This window comes from Apis florea, unplaced genomic scaffold, assembly GCF_048593485.1.
Source record: "Apis florea isolate Af1SG1 unplaced genomic scaffold, ASM4859348v1 contig_1653_pilon, whole genome shotgun sequence".
NCBI classification, from domain to species: Eukaryota; Metazoa; Arthropoda; class Insecta; order Hymenoptera; family Apidae; genus Apis; species Apis florea.
The window spans coordinates 111,382-125,275 of record NW_028256433.1 but is presented as its reverse complement, the minus strand read 5'-3'; the positions used below and the strand labels follow the sequence as shown (position 1 = coordinate 125,275).

Sequence of the window (13,894 nt, the reverse complement as noted above, 5' to 3'; positions counted from 1 at the left end):
TTAACATTTGTGTTTGTTTTGACCTCTAGAATTGATCATTTAAAGATATCTCAGGAATATATTAATATCTTTTACATGCTTTTTTATTAGTTTAAGAAGTTATTTTACAATTAATTTATTCAATAATTTATTTTTTCGAAAGAACATCATGTAAATAAACTTGATCTTGTTAATCTTGAAATATATTGTCAAGATCATTATTTTGAATAACTTTTTCCTATATATATAACATATTTTTAGCTTTAAAACACATTAAAAATATATTATAGTGTTTATTGTATTGAACATAATAATACTAGGTATTTCCTAAGATCTTTTTCCAAATTAGAACTGAAAATTTATAAATTTATGTATTATGAATGTATACGTATATATATGTCATGAAATTAAAGTCAAAATATTCCTCTTATACAATAAAAAATCTAGCTTAATTTAAAATTATTTTTAGGTAATTATAATAATTAAAATAAAAAGAATCAAATTAAATTCTAATAGAACAGAGATAGCAGAAGTGGAGCATCCAAACTTTTACATTATTAAATATATATGTTAAATAAACATAAATAAATTATACGAGAAACTATAATGTATATAAATAAATTTTTCAAGTTATTCTATATATTTATTCATTTATATTTTTATTTATAAAATATACATAATTGCCATTATTTAAAAAAATTTAATTATTCAGAAAAATATAATCTATTTAGAAAAATATTCAGAAAAATATATCTATTTTTTAAATTTAATCTAATTTAATCTACATCTTATAAAACGCAAAATATTATCGAAAATTTATGTCATTTTAAACTAATTTTTTTTTTTATAAATATTTCGAAAACTGTAAAAGACCACTGATTAAGTTAGAAAAGGTAATAAGAAAAAGTTATTTAGAATAATATTCTTTATATATATTAAAATTAATTTCAACGAAGTATAATTATTGTAAAGTAAATTACTTTACTTTAAAATAAATAATTATTATTTATTCATTATTTAGGATTAATATATAATTCCATATAACTTTTAGTCAATAATTATTCAAGACATTTGTTTCAACACATATTGCTTTGACCTGTTTATTGAAATCTATAATTCGCCAGAAACATACCCAATGCTATCATTGTGTCACGACCGAGAAGTTTACTTACTCTGTAGACAAAGTTTTTTGTTAACAACTCGTAATAGCAAAACAAAAATATTTATGAAGAAAAAAGTTTACCTGAAATTACCTCAAGAATTTCTAGTTAAGTTAAGAAAGCTTCATTATTTTTAGATTACTCTATATACATATGTATAATATATGTTATATATTATCTTTAAGAAAAAAATTAATATAATTCTTACATATAGTAATAAATTATAGATATAAGAATTTATATTGTATTTTGAAAATGATATTGGAACGAGTTTCAAAAACTGGTTCGGTCTAATAATTTTTTCGAATAGCGAACAGTTTAATGTATAAAAAAAAAATTTAAATTAATTTAGTTACATTTGAGCTTACTCTGGAAATCAAATAGAATAGATATAATGTCAAGTGGAATAAATAATAATTTAAAAATATAATAAAAATAAAGATCAGAAATTGAAAATATTTAAAGAAAACTTTAAAAATCAAACTAAAAAAAAGCATGATACAAATATACATACAAATATAAGATTTATTTATTTCATCAACAATGATTTATATATAATATATAAATAAAGATATAATTTGTGAAAAAAAATTTTATTTAAATATATCCATTTTATTAAATGAAATAACATTTCTGAATAAAAAAAAATATATCTTTAAATTCAAAATATTATAGCTTAATACTTTCAAAAAAATCAATAAGATTTCTTTAGTTTCATTAGTTCTTTAGTTTCAATTTCACATTCTTTTGATTTTTGATAGCAATTTATTATCATTTTCTATTTCATTATAAAATTAGTTATATGTTATAATTATACATTATAATATTTTTATAATTATACATTATTGATAATATTGATTTAACTTTTTAATATGAAACGATTTCTCTCTTTTTATACATAGTATTCCAATTAACGAAAATAATTTTCCTAATCCAATATTGAAAAATAATATTAACAAATATTCAATATTTCAGAATTTTACAATTTTTAATTATTCGATTATTTAAAATAAAATCCATTTTAAATTTAATGATATTTTTTTAAACATTTTTCAAAAAAAGATTTGATAAAAAATAAATAAAATAAAATAAAAAAAATAGAAATAATAAGAATACAAAAAAGAGACATATTTTTCTTTAAAAAATATATATTATTTTTAAAAATATATTTTTTTCTTTACAAGAGTAATTCTATAGATAGTAGATATAATTACTTTCTAATGAGTGGGAAAGATGATTAGAAAAATTCAACAGAATGGATTTACTAGAATGTCGTTTTAGTTTTTAATAATCGTTTTAGTAACTTATGGAAATGAATCATGTTAGTAAATTCTAGTGTCTCGACTAAATTCTAGTGCCTATTCAGTAAATTACTAAATTATTCATCACTTGATTAAATTATTGAACGTCTGAATCAATAAATTTTATAAAATATTATGTCTATTCTATTAATTTAAAATGCTAATAATTTAAAAGTAACTTGTAAAAATTTAAAGTTAAACTTCACTTTGATGCATTACAAATTATTAATTTTTCTTATACTTTCTAATAATTTTGACGAATAAAATCCAAAAATGTTAATTTTAAATATAGGAATCTGATTTAAAAATTATTTATATGTAAAGTTAGTGATTTTAAATTTTATTTGATAAGTTACTAGAATGCCACATTGATTTCTATTTACAATTTATCCAATGAGCGAAGTCACTGCTATATGTGGGGAACAGTTAAATAATAATTTCAAAATACTGAATTGGTTAACGTTAATTTTTCTCTGATCGTTTACCGCAGTAGCAACGTGATTATTATTTTGGTAAGTTATTTTTATTTCAATTTCTAATCGATTCGTAACATACAAACAATCGTTGCAATTGTATCATTAAATTATTCGGATAAATTGGAAAAATAAATATTTAATTGAATTTGACTTATTTTCTTTAAATAATCGTCACTTTTATACAAATAATAACTCCGTTTATTGAATGATACAAATCAACATGGCGTAATCTACTAAATATATTTAAAATCATTAATTTTATAAATAAGTTTTGAACTAATAGATTTTTAAAATCTATAATATTTTTAATATATTCATCAAAAACTATTAGAAGATACAAAAAGACAATAATTTTTGATGTCTTAATAAATTAATTCTTAATTAAATGTTTAAGATAATGTTTAATTAAATTTTGATCTTTATTATTTTATTTTATTTTATGCATTTTATATTTGATATAGATATTATACATTGCATTTTTATAAAAATACATTGCATTATTTTTGTATAAAAAATGTCATTGATAGTTTTAAAAATTAAATCAGATTTTATCAAACAATAATAATAAAATTCATTTAATATTAATAAAATTCATTGAATATAATTTATTTTCATTTAAATTATTTTATATTTTAATTAAAAGTAATTTTTATTATTTTATAAAAATTATTATAATTTATAATATTTTTTATTTTATATGTATTATAAGAAATTTCTTTTTCCTTATATAGAATATATTAGAATGATCTCAATCGTGCATTCAAACAAAAGGATATTCTACAAGCAAATGTAAGTTATAAGACAAAAATTTATTTATTTGCATTTTTTTGAAACTTCTTTTTATTTTGTTATTAATTTATGATATTATTAATATCATTATATAGATTAGATTACATTTATATATATATTATATATATATTATATATATTTTTACAAAATTTTTATAATTCAATAATGATATTATTATTATATGTCACTTTTATTGAAATTCTTTTATATAAAAAAATTAAAATATAATAAAATTCAAATTAAATATATATAAATAAATAATTTTAAATTATATATTAATAAAATAAATAATATAAATTATATATATTGTAATATATATATATGTATGTTATAAGTAAGTTTCAAAGTTATGCATGTTCATTCTTTATTATTTTTTTAAGCAAATTAATATCTAATATTTTTATAATTTTTGAATCCTTTATTTTATTTGATTTGTTTTATTTTTGATAATGTATTTAATTATAGTCCTCAAAATTTCTGTTTGATTATGTATAAATATATAATAAAGAAAATAATCCTGATCTTAATCCATAAGAAATTATTATTAAATAATAGTCTTCCTAATAATCTTAACGCTAAAAAGTTATGGTTCTTATAATTATTAATCCTATGTGAACAATAGATAAAATAGCAATAATTGATTTTACATCATATTAATATAAATATATTAATTTTAAAATTAAAAAAATACATTAATAATAATTAAAAAATTATTAATATATTTAAATAATATTTTATAAATTATTATTAATGATAATAATCCATATTTTCCTAATTTCAATATGATTGATACCAAAATTATTAATTGATAGTAAAATATCTCAACATTTTCAACTTCTAATAAGTTCATTTATGAAATATATAAAGAAATTTTTATCAAAAATGATATTAATAAATAAATAAGTAATATTAAATATAAATTTAAACTTATTATTTCAATTAAAATAAATATTAATATATATTTAAGTCAATAAATATAGTACAAAATATAATAATATAATATAAAGAAAAAATTATTAGAAAATATTAAATAAAATCTTAATAATCATCGATTTTCATTATAACTTTTATGACTTTTATAATTATTATTAAAATAAATATATAAAAATTATTATTATTATCATTTAAATAAATCAAATTAATTATTTTTAAATTTTTATGATCAAATTCATAATTTAATCTAATTAATAAAGATAAACTTAAAATTAATTCATAAACAGAAAATACTAAATAAATTAAAAACAATCATTAAACTCGATTATAATTATATAGAAATTATTTTAAATAATTATATAAAATAATAATAACAATATATTTTATTATTAAAAATTCTATTATTAAAAATCTGTAATCAAAAATCTTAAATAATAAATATTATAATGAAATATTAATAAAATAAAATACATTATTATTAAAAATATCACTTTAATAAGTTTTTAATCTATTTTATTAATTTTATTTATAAAAATCAAATTAAATTAAATTTAATTCTTAGCTAAATAGTTTAATTAAAAACATTAATTTTGTAAATTAAATTTATAATATTTTAGTTTAGTTATTATTTAAAATTTCAAAAAAATTTAATAAATATCAATTAATAAATATCAATATTTTTCAAAATTATCATTTGAAATAAATGAAATTTAATTTTAATTTAAAAATTAAAAAAATATTTAAATTTTTTTAATTTAATTGAATTTAAAATAATTATATCAATAGTTTATTTATTAATACCAATAAAAATTAATTATATATGAAATTTTGGTCTTTGATGTATTTCTAATAAAGTTATCTGAGGATTTATTTTATCAATATTATTGTCTTAATATTAATATTATAGTCTTAATATTAACATTGCATTTTTATTTATTATTAATATTAATGTTAATAAAAGATATAAATCTTAGATGATTCCAATTATTTCATATGAATGGAGTTTATTTTTATTTTACGATAAAAATATCCATATTAAAAAAAATATATTTTATTATTTATTCAAATTAAATAGAGTTTGAGAAATTGGAATTTTAATTTTTATTAATATTCATAACATATTCATATTTATAAATTATGTTTTATTATGAGATCAAATATCACATTGAGATGCAATAATTATTACTAATTTATTATCAGCAATCTCTTACATTAAAGGTATAATTGTTTTGAATTGAATTTGAGATGGATTTTCAATTAATTGAATTAAACACTAAATCGATTTTTTCACTTCATTTTATTTTATCATTAGTAATTTTATTTATAGTAATTCTTCATTTATTTGCATTATACTTAACAGGATCTTCAAATTCAATTAGATCAAATTTTAATAATTATAAAATTTCATTTTATCTATGTTTTTCTATTAAAAATTTATTAGGATTTCTATTATTTTATATTCATTTATATTTATTAATTTTCAATATGCATAACATTTAGATAATCCAGATAACTTCAAAATTGCTAATCCAATAAATACTACTCATATTAAACCTGAATAATACTTTTTTTTTTGTTTATTCAATTTTACATGCAATTCCAAATAAACTTGATGGAGTAATTGGTTTAGTTATATCAATCTTAATTTTATATATTATTTACTATTTTATATAATAATAAATTAATAAATATTAAATTCAATTTTTTTAACAAAATCTATTATTATTTATTAATAATTTTATTTTATTAACATGACTTGTAATTAATTAATTGAATATTATTCATTAATATTAATATTATTTTTCATTACTATATATTTCTTATATTTTTTTTTATCTTTTTGTGTTAATAAATTATGAAAATACTAATTTTAAAAAAATTCAATTTAATTATATATATATAGAAAATTTCTATAATAATTTCTATAATATATTTTCAAAATATATATTTGTTGAAGTTCATTAAATTAGAAAAATAATTTAACATGAAATTAAATTTTAATTATATATTTTTTAATATATTATTATATATATATATATATATATATAATATTATATATATAATAATAATAATAATAATATATTATAGAAATTATTATAGAAATTTTCTATTAACTTATAATAATATTTTATCTTTAATTTTTATATTAATTTAATTAATATTAATTCATAGATTTTAAAATAAATTTATATCTGTGATAAAAGTATTTTTTATTATTTTATTTATTTTTATTTAATCATTTTTAATTTTTTCTTACATTTAAGTTTTAACTTTGTATTTTTTTCTTCTTTCATTTTTCTGATTTTGATCTGGCTAAATATTGTTAATACTATAAGGTAAATTTCCATTTTTAGAAAAATAATAGACAAATTCTATTTTTAGAAACATAATAATGTTTATATTTTTATTATTAATTTTTGTATTTTTCTTTGTATTTGATATTTTCCTTTTATTTTGTACTTCTACTTTGAAATCAGAAAGTAATTTTCATTTAAGGATTTTCTTCTTGTTTCAATTATAGTGAGATTTTTTTTCAATTTCCTTTATTTTTGTTTTTTTTTTTTATTTCTTACTATATCCTTATATTATAGAAATCTGTTGCTGTTATATTATTATATCATAAAGTTATTATTTTATAATGTCATATTGTTTTTTATTGCTCTATTGTATTTATTTATTATTTATATCTTTAGCTTTTATTAAATTAATTTCTATTGTTATACATTTTTGTTATATATTTTATACAACTTAATGTAATCCTATATTAATAGTATTTAAATTTTTTATGTTGTACTTATATTGTATTGTAATTTTCCTACAATTTATTTTTTATTATATATAATATATATAATAATATATTATATTTTTTAAATCATTTTAAATTATCTAAAATTCTATCAAAAATTTGTGTTAAATATATTATCATATTATATTATATAAACCAAATTTTTATATATCTTTCTTTATTTTGTTATGATTTTTTTTATTATTAATTTCTACTAATTATAATATCATAATTAAGAATTATGTATAGGATAATTAAAATTTTCAACATTATTAGAAAAATTAAAAAATGTGATAAAAGAATACTTTTTTCTTATTTATTAATTGAATTATTTTGACGTAGTAAAAAAAAATGTAAGTAATAACTTTATTTTTCTAAAAATTAAAATGAATCTAATATTTATTTTACTATTAAATGATATTAATAACATATTATTTAATATAAAATCCAATATAACCCATAGAGTTTTTATTATATGAATTAGTTAGAACATAAAAGTAGGACAGTTTAGTATGAATAAATAAAAGTATAGTTTGAATAAATTTTGAAAAACAAAATAAATCTTTAAAATATAGTTTTGTATTCAATGATATTGAATATGATATTGAATAATTGAATTGAATTATAAATTGAATTATTTTATATATAATATTGTATACAAACTATTAAAGTCTGATCAAATAACATGTACAAGCAATAAAATGATTTGATTAAAAAAAAAAATGAATAAAATAAAATAAAATTTTTTGTTTCAAAGTTTTGTTTTCGAAAAAATTGAATTTTTTAACTATAAGCAAAATTAGCTAATTCCCAATATAAATTAATTATAAATAATTATTTGATATTATTTGATTATTTTACTTGTGAAAGTAAATAAAAAATATAGAATTAATTGAAAATAAAAAATTAATAATTTTCAAACGTATTATTCTATATTAAATTAATCAATAATTAGTTTTCGAGAAAAACAAATTATCGATTATACCACATATCCAATCTTGATTTTCTAAAAAATAAGAATTTAAAAAATAAAATTGGTTTAACATCTTCTTTTATTTTTGTCTTTTATTATTTAATACTTTTATTGTTAATTTTTTTTTATACCTTTCCTTATTACATCTAATATTTTCCCATTAAATCTATTATTAAATCCACTAAATCCATTATTAAATCCACATATATGTCTATTAAATTTCATTTGTAAATATCATTTTTAAATATTATTTTTGATCATGTTCATAAATCTAATTTAAATGAGTTTTTACAAAATTAGCTCATTATTTTTGTATAAAATAAATAAAAATAATAAATTTTTTCTTGCAATTGTCGTCTCTTTATTCTAAATTCATCCAAATGTTTTCGCATTGGGTTTGGTAATATTTAATTTTTAAATCTTTTTTTTGACTGATATATTTTGTATTCATCTTATCTTTTTATTCGTCTATTTTTCGAGATATCTTTCGAAGAATAATATTCTATTTCATGATGCCATAATGTTTATATCCAAAAATTTCGAGATTTCGCAGAACGTTTTTTTTTTATAAAGTAATTTTACTGATCATTTCCATAATTTCACTTAGATATTTTTTTTTGTAATTTTTTTTCCTTTATTCATTGTGGATATTTATAATATATTTCTGACTATAACTTCTAATATTAACTTCACAAAAACAAAACTTAACAAAAAAACAAAAATAAAACTTCACAACTGACAAAAATTGTTTACAATCATGATTTTTGTCACTATTATATATAGGATTGAAAAAAAATTCCGCCGAAAAAATGCAAATCTTATTAGTTTCAGAATTAAAATAAAAGAAGTCTCTTTTACACGTATTTTCTATTATCTTATTTCTGGAGGAGATCATATATACTAATTAAATTAAGTAAATAATAAAATTAACGCGTGACATAGACAAGAAATGAGATATGATCGAAAATGAGTGAGATAGAGAGCAATATATATATAAATTCTAATTTAATATTCTTTTATTTTACATTTTTTGAAATAATTGTGAATTCTTATTATGTGAATTATTTTCACTTTCATTGTTATTATTATTGTTTTATAATAATAATTCATCTATCATCCTCCAACTAAATTGTTTTTTCTTCTTTCTTCAAAATTTCTCAATCTTTTATACAGTAATTTTTTTTAGCTAGCTTTTGAGATTATATGATTGATTTTATTATATCAATTGATATATATATATATATATATATATATATATATATAATTATTAAAATGAAAAAATTTTGTTTTTATATTTTTTGTTTTAGTTCCACCGATGTCAATTCAATGGAATTCATATATATACAGAGATAATTTTGCAGACAACATGTTTATGTAATTTTTAATATTTCATCAATTTTAAATGTTTTTTCTGAGATTTTATTTTCTTCTATTAAGGTAAGTAATCCGTGCTCTCTCATATTTTCTAAATGAGGAACATTATTTTTTTAGGAGCTAATTTTTTTTTTATTTGCAAAATCTCGATAGAGATTTATTAAAGCAATACAGTAATTAAACAATAGAAACGAGAGGGAAAAAAACTAAAAAATATTTATATATTTAAGTTACAATCTTTTTAGAAAGAAAATCATGTAGAGACATGCCTTAATATTAAGTTTCATTGTTAACACAAATACATCTAAAAGTAACTGAAGATCTTCCTTGTGAAGATTTTTAATCAGTTTATATCTGATTATTGTATTATTGTATTGTATAATACTGTCATAAAACATGATTTAAGATTTCATCATACAAAGATTATTAATAAGGATTATTAATAATCCCAATGTTGAGTTAGCGAAGTTACTAAATGATAATGATTTGGTCTACATTTATTTATTGACACAATAGATGAACGAGATAGCTTTGAACGATAATACCAGGAATAACGATTATCACTATAGAAATACTGAAAAAAATCCTTGCTTTTGTATTGATCTTCATTTCTAATTATTTTCATGGAGTTAACAAACATTTACTTTTTGAATTGTCTCAATAAAGTCTATATAGGGATGCTGAATATATATACAGTATCATGAGAAGTTTCATTAGCTAAGCCATTAACTCTCATTGCCAAAAATCTCCTTTTAAGATGAAATTCAATAAAACTTAATAAAATTATTTAAATTTTCTCGATTAAATTTGTTGACGTTGAGGATGTAAGGATTGGTTCTAATATTTATTTTCATTGATGCCAAACTTAAAAGTACACTAAGTGCATTGGAGAAAATAAGAAAATTACGATTATTATTATTTAAAGCAAAGTCAACTGCATCCTCTATAGCAATATATTCAGTTATAAAAACCTAGGCTAATTTGATTGTAATTTTTTGTGAGACCGTATTAAGTTCCTGACAAAAGAAAACAGAATCAATACAGTTATTAACTTTTACTATCATCAGTGAATATGGAAAAATGGCATCATTCTCCTAACTAAACTCATGACTTTACAATTGATATCTTCAGAACTGTCTAGTACTTTAAAGCCAAACATAAAATGAAATGGGATGGATGTTGCTGGTATTTTATAATCATAAAAATAATCATGAAAGTAAATATAACTCTAGTGTGATTCTATTTTATTATATGTCGACTAGGACATTAGAAAAGAGATGTATTTAAGCAAATTGTTTGAACTATTAGATTTATTTTTTGATATTTTTTGATTTTTAATGTTTTAAAAACTTTTGAAAAACTAATGATTTAAAGATGAGAGAGCTACTGTTGAAAAAACCTTCGAAAGGAATCGTAAAACATAAAAATCTGAAACATTCTTTTAGAATGGGAGCTTAGATTCAGTTAGTAAGATGTTGATAGGTGTACTTCTGCAATATTCCAAAGCTAATCTAACATGCCAAATTGAAGTCTTTCAAGTTTTTTTTATGTTTAGGTGAGAAAATGAAACAGGCATAATCTATAAAGAGCATATAAAGTTTTTATATAAAATGGTGATATCAGCATCCCACCATATGCCTCACAAAAATTTGATAATGTTAAGTGCATTGGAACATTTTTTAATTACCTGATCAATTTATGTAGTAAAAGATAAAGTTATGTTAATACTTCTAGGTGTATTTTTATTAAAATGCAGAAAAACAATTTTAATGGGAGATAGGTTTAAATCTAAATTGAAGAGATTCTTTTTTATGACTCTTATGATTTTTTCTAGCGCTTTAGATTGGACGAATTTTAACATAGATATACATTATAACATAGATAGATTTTAACATAACAGACTGTTAAATCATTAGCAATTTGGAAACTGCCACCCTTTCGAATCCTAATTAATGTAATTAATAGATAAACTATCGTAATCTGCTACGAATGTTAGCTTATTGAATGTCATGAGAAAGTTGATCCCTCGCATTTTTTGATCATACGATGCGCAATATTTTGGACACTGCTAGTTAGCCTTTTACAAAACTCTATGATATTTTTGCAAAATTTAATTTAGATAATGGCAAAAAATAGTAGCATATGACAAAAACTATGAGAAAGATATTATTATTTTCTAATATATTTCTTAACACTACAAATACTTAAATAAATAATAAATAAGAAAAAAATTAAAGAAAAGTAAAAAATTTCTAAAACAAAAACTAAAATCAAAAAACTATAAATTTATAATAAATTTTCTTTCAAAACAGAAATAACGATTTAAATTCAATAATTAGAAACGAAAAGAATAAACTTTTTAGATGTAAATATTGCTCTAATAAAATTGTTGTTGCGGTTTTGTTTTCCTGATCGTTAAAAATAAATAAATATTTTATATATTGTTGGTATGCATACAGTTTTCTATACAAATTTCTTTGCATATTTTTCTAAACAATATATATTATATAATGGTAATTAATACATTATATTTTCTATTTGTTCAATAATCTTTATATAAAATTTAACAAATATCAACAAATTAATTTTCCAAATATTATAGCTAGAATTTTGCTGAAGTCACTTTTGACTCATATATATTTACAATCGCTCAAATTCTTCATCGATGTTATACTAACACATTGATGATCGTTTGAGATATATATCAAGATATCTATGGTGCTAATATGTCAATTGTAGATTATACACATCGGATTTTTGTTATATGCGTACGGAAAAATAAGAACATTATGAATTGAAAATGAAATCATTAAGAATTCCTCTTTCTTTTGTATCGAATTTCTATTTGTCATATAACAAATGCATTGCATGCAATAATGTATATGTAGTCTATGAACAATAATAAAGATCAATGACTGGTTACATCTATAAGAGTATTCTCAAAATAGCTTATCTAAATCATCCATTCTACTTTTTATGGAATTACAATAATTTATTATATTTTTGAGTTTTTTGTTGCTATTATATTCGTAAAATAAAAAGTAAAATAATACTTTTGTAATTTTAAATATAGAATATTAATGTTAATTTTTCAGAAAAAAAAAAGAATATTGAACGATTTCGTATTTCTGTAAATGATTTTGATTTTTTCATATACAAAAAGAATTTATATTATTATATTTATTTATTCCAGATATTTTATTGCACTATGAAATAGAAATTGTTTACATTATTTGTATCTAAGGCATTTATTTATATCTTGAAGTTGAAGTATCCTCACAATCATATCATCAAACTTTTTAATAGTACTTTTGCGTATGTTGTATTGTAATGTAATATTAATAATAATATTTTTAAAATTTTTAGTTTCTGGCTTCACTAATATATGCATGACGTGAATATAAGTTGTTTCTGCATTTTAGAGCATCTCTAATAATATAATATTTTGTCAATTTACTGTTACAGATAAAGTTTCATCACATATTGACAGCCTGTTTTTGTCTTGTATCTTTATGTTAGCAAGGAAATTATTTGTTTTATAATATTGGAGACATTTAATTGTTTTCTAAATTTTATATATATAAATAACATGAGTAATTTTTTAGAATTGAACTTGCTCATAATTTTTTTGTTTCTTTTTAATCTTCTTGAGATTCTTCAGAAAAATCAATTGACAATCTTCTATTGAATTAATTGAATTAATTATTTATATTATAATTTCTATTATAGATATTCTTTTATAATCATGAATGATTTTTATTACAAAAATTATTGTAATTTATGACATTATAATATGAATTTCATAATATGAGTTTCTATTAAAAATAAAATATAAGTTTTATATGGTTTTCTTTGATTATAATCATATAGTATGCAATAGTTATGTAAATTGCAAAAATAATCTGCAGTACTGAATATTTTATAAAATTATTTTGAAAAGCAATGCGAATATTATGAAATTTGAGTGATATTTGTCTCTTCAATGATTATTTATTTTTAGTTAAACATATATTGTACAAATGATATATTTTCCATTATGATATATCTATTTTTCTTTATGTTATTAAAAATTTTAGTAAAATGAGAAAAAAAATTTTCCATTAATAAAAATAACTTCAATTTTA

The 13,894-nt window shown here is 17.8% G+C and overlaps 1 long non-coding RNA gene across 1 annotated transcript; it reads left to right on the top strand.

Moving 5' to 3' along the window:
- The first annotated feature begins 2,514 nt into the window (after positions 1–2,514).
- Positions 2,515–9,837, top strand: LOC105737415 (uncharacterized). The gene is made up of 3 exons (XR_015292152.1): positions 2,515–2,952; positions 3,648–3,705; positions 9,704–9,837. It is a non-coding gene; the product is annotated as an uncharacterized LOC105737415 (long non-coding RNA).
- The last annotated feature ends 4,057 nt before the right edge of the window (positions 9,838–13,894 follow it).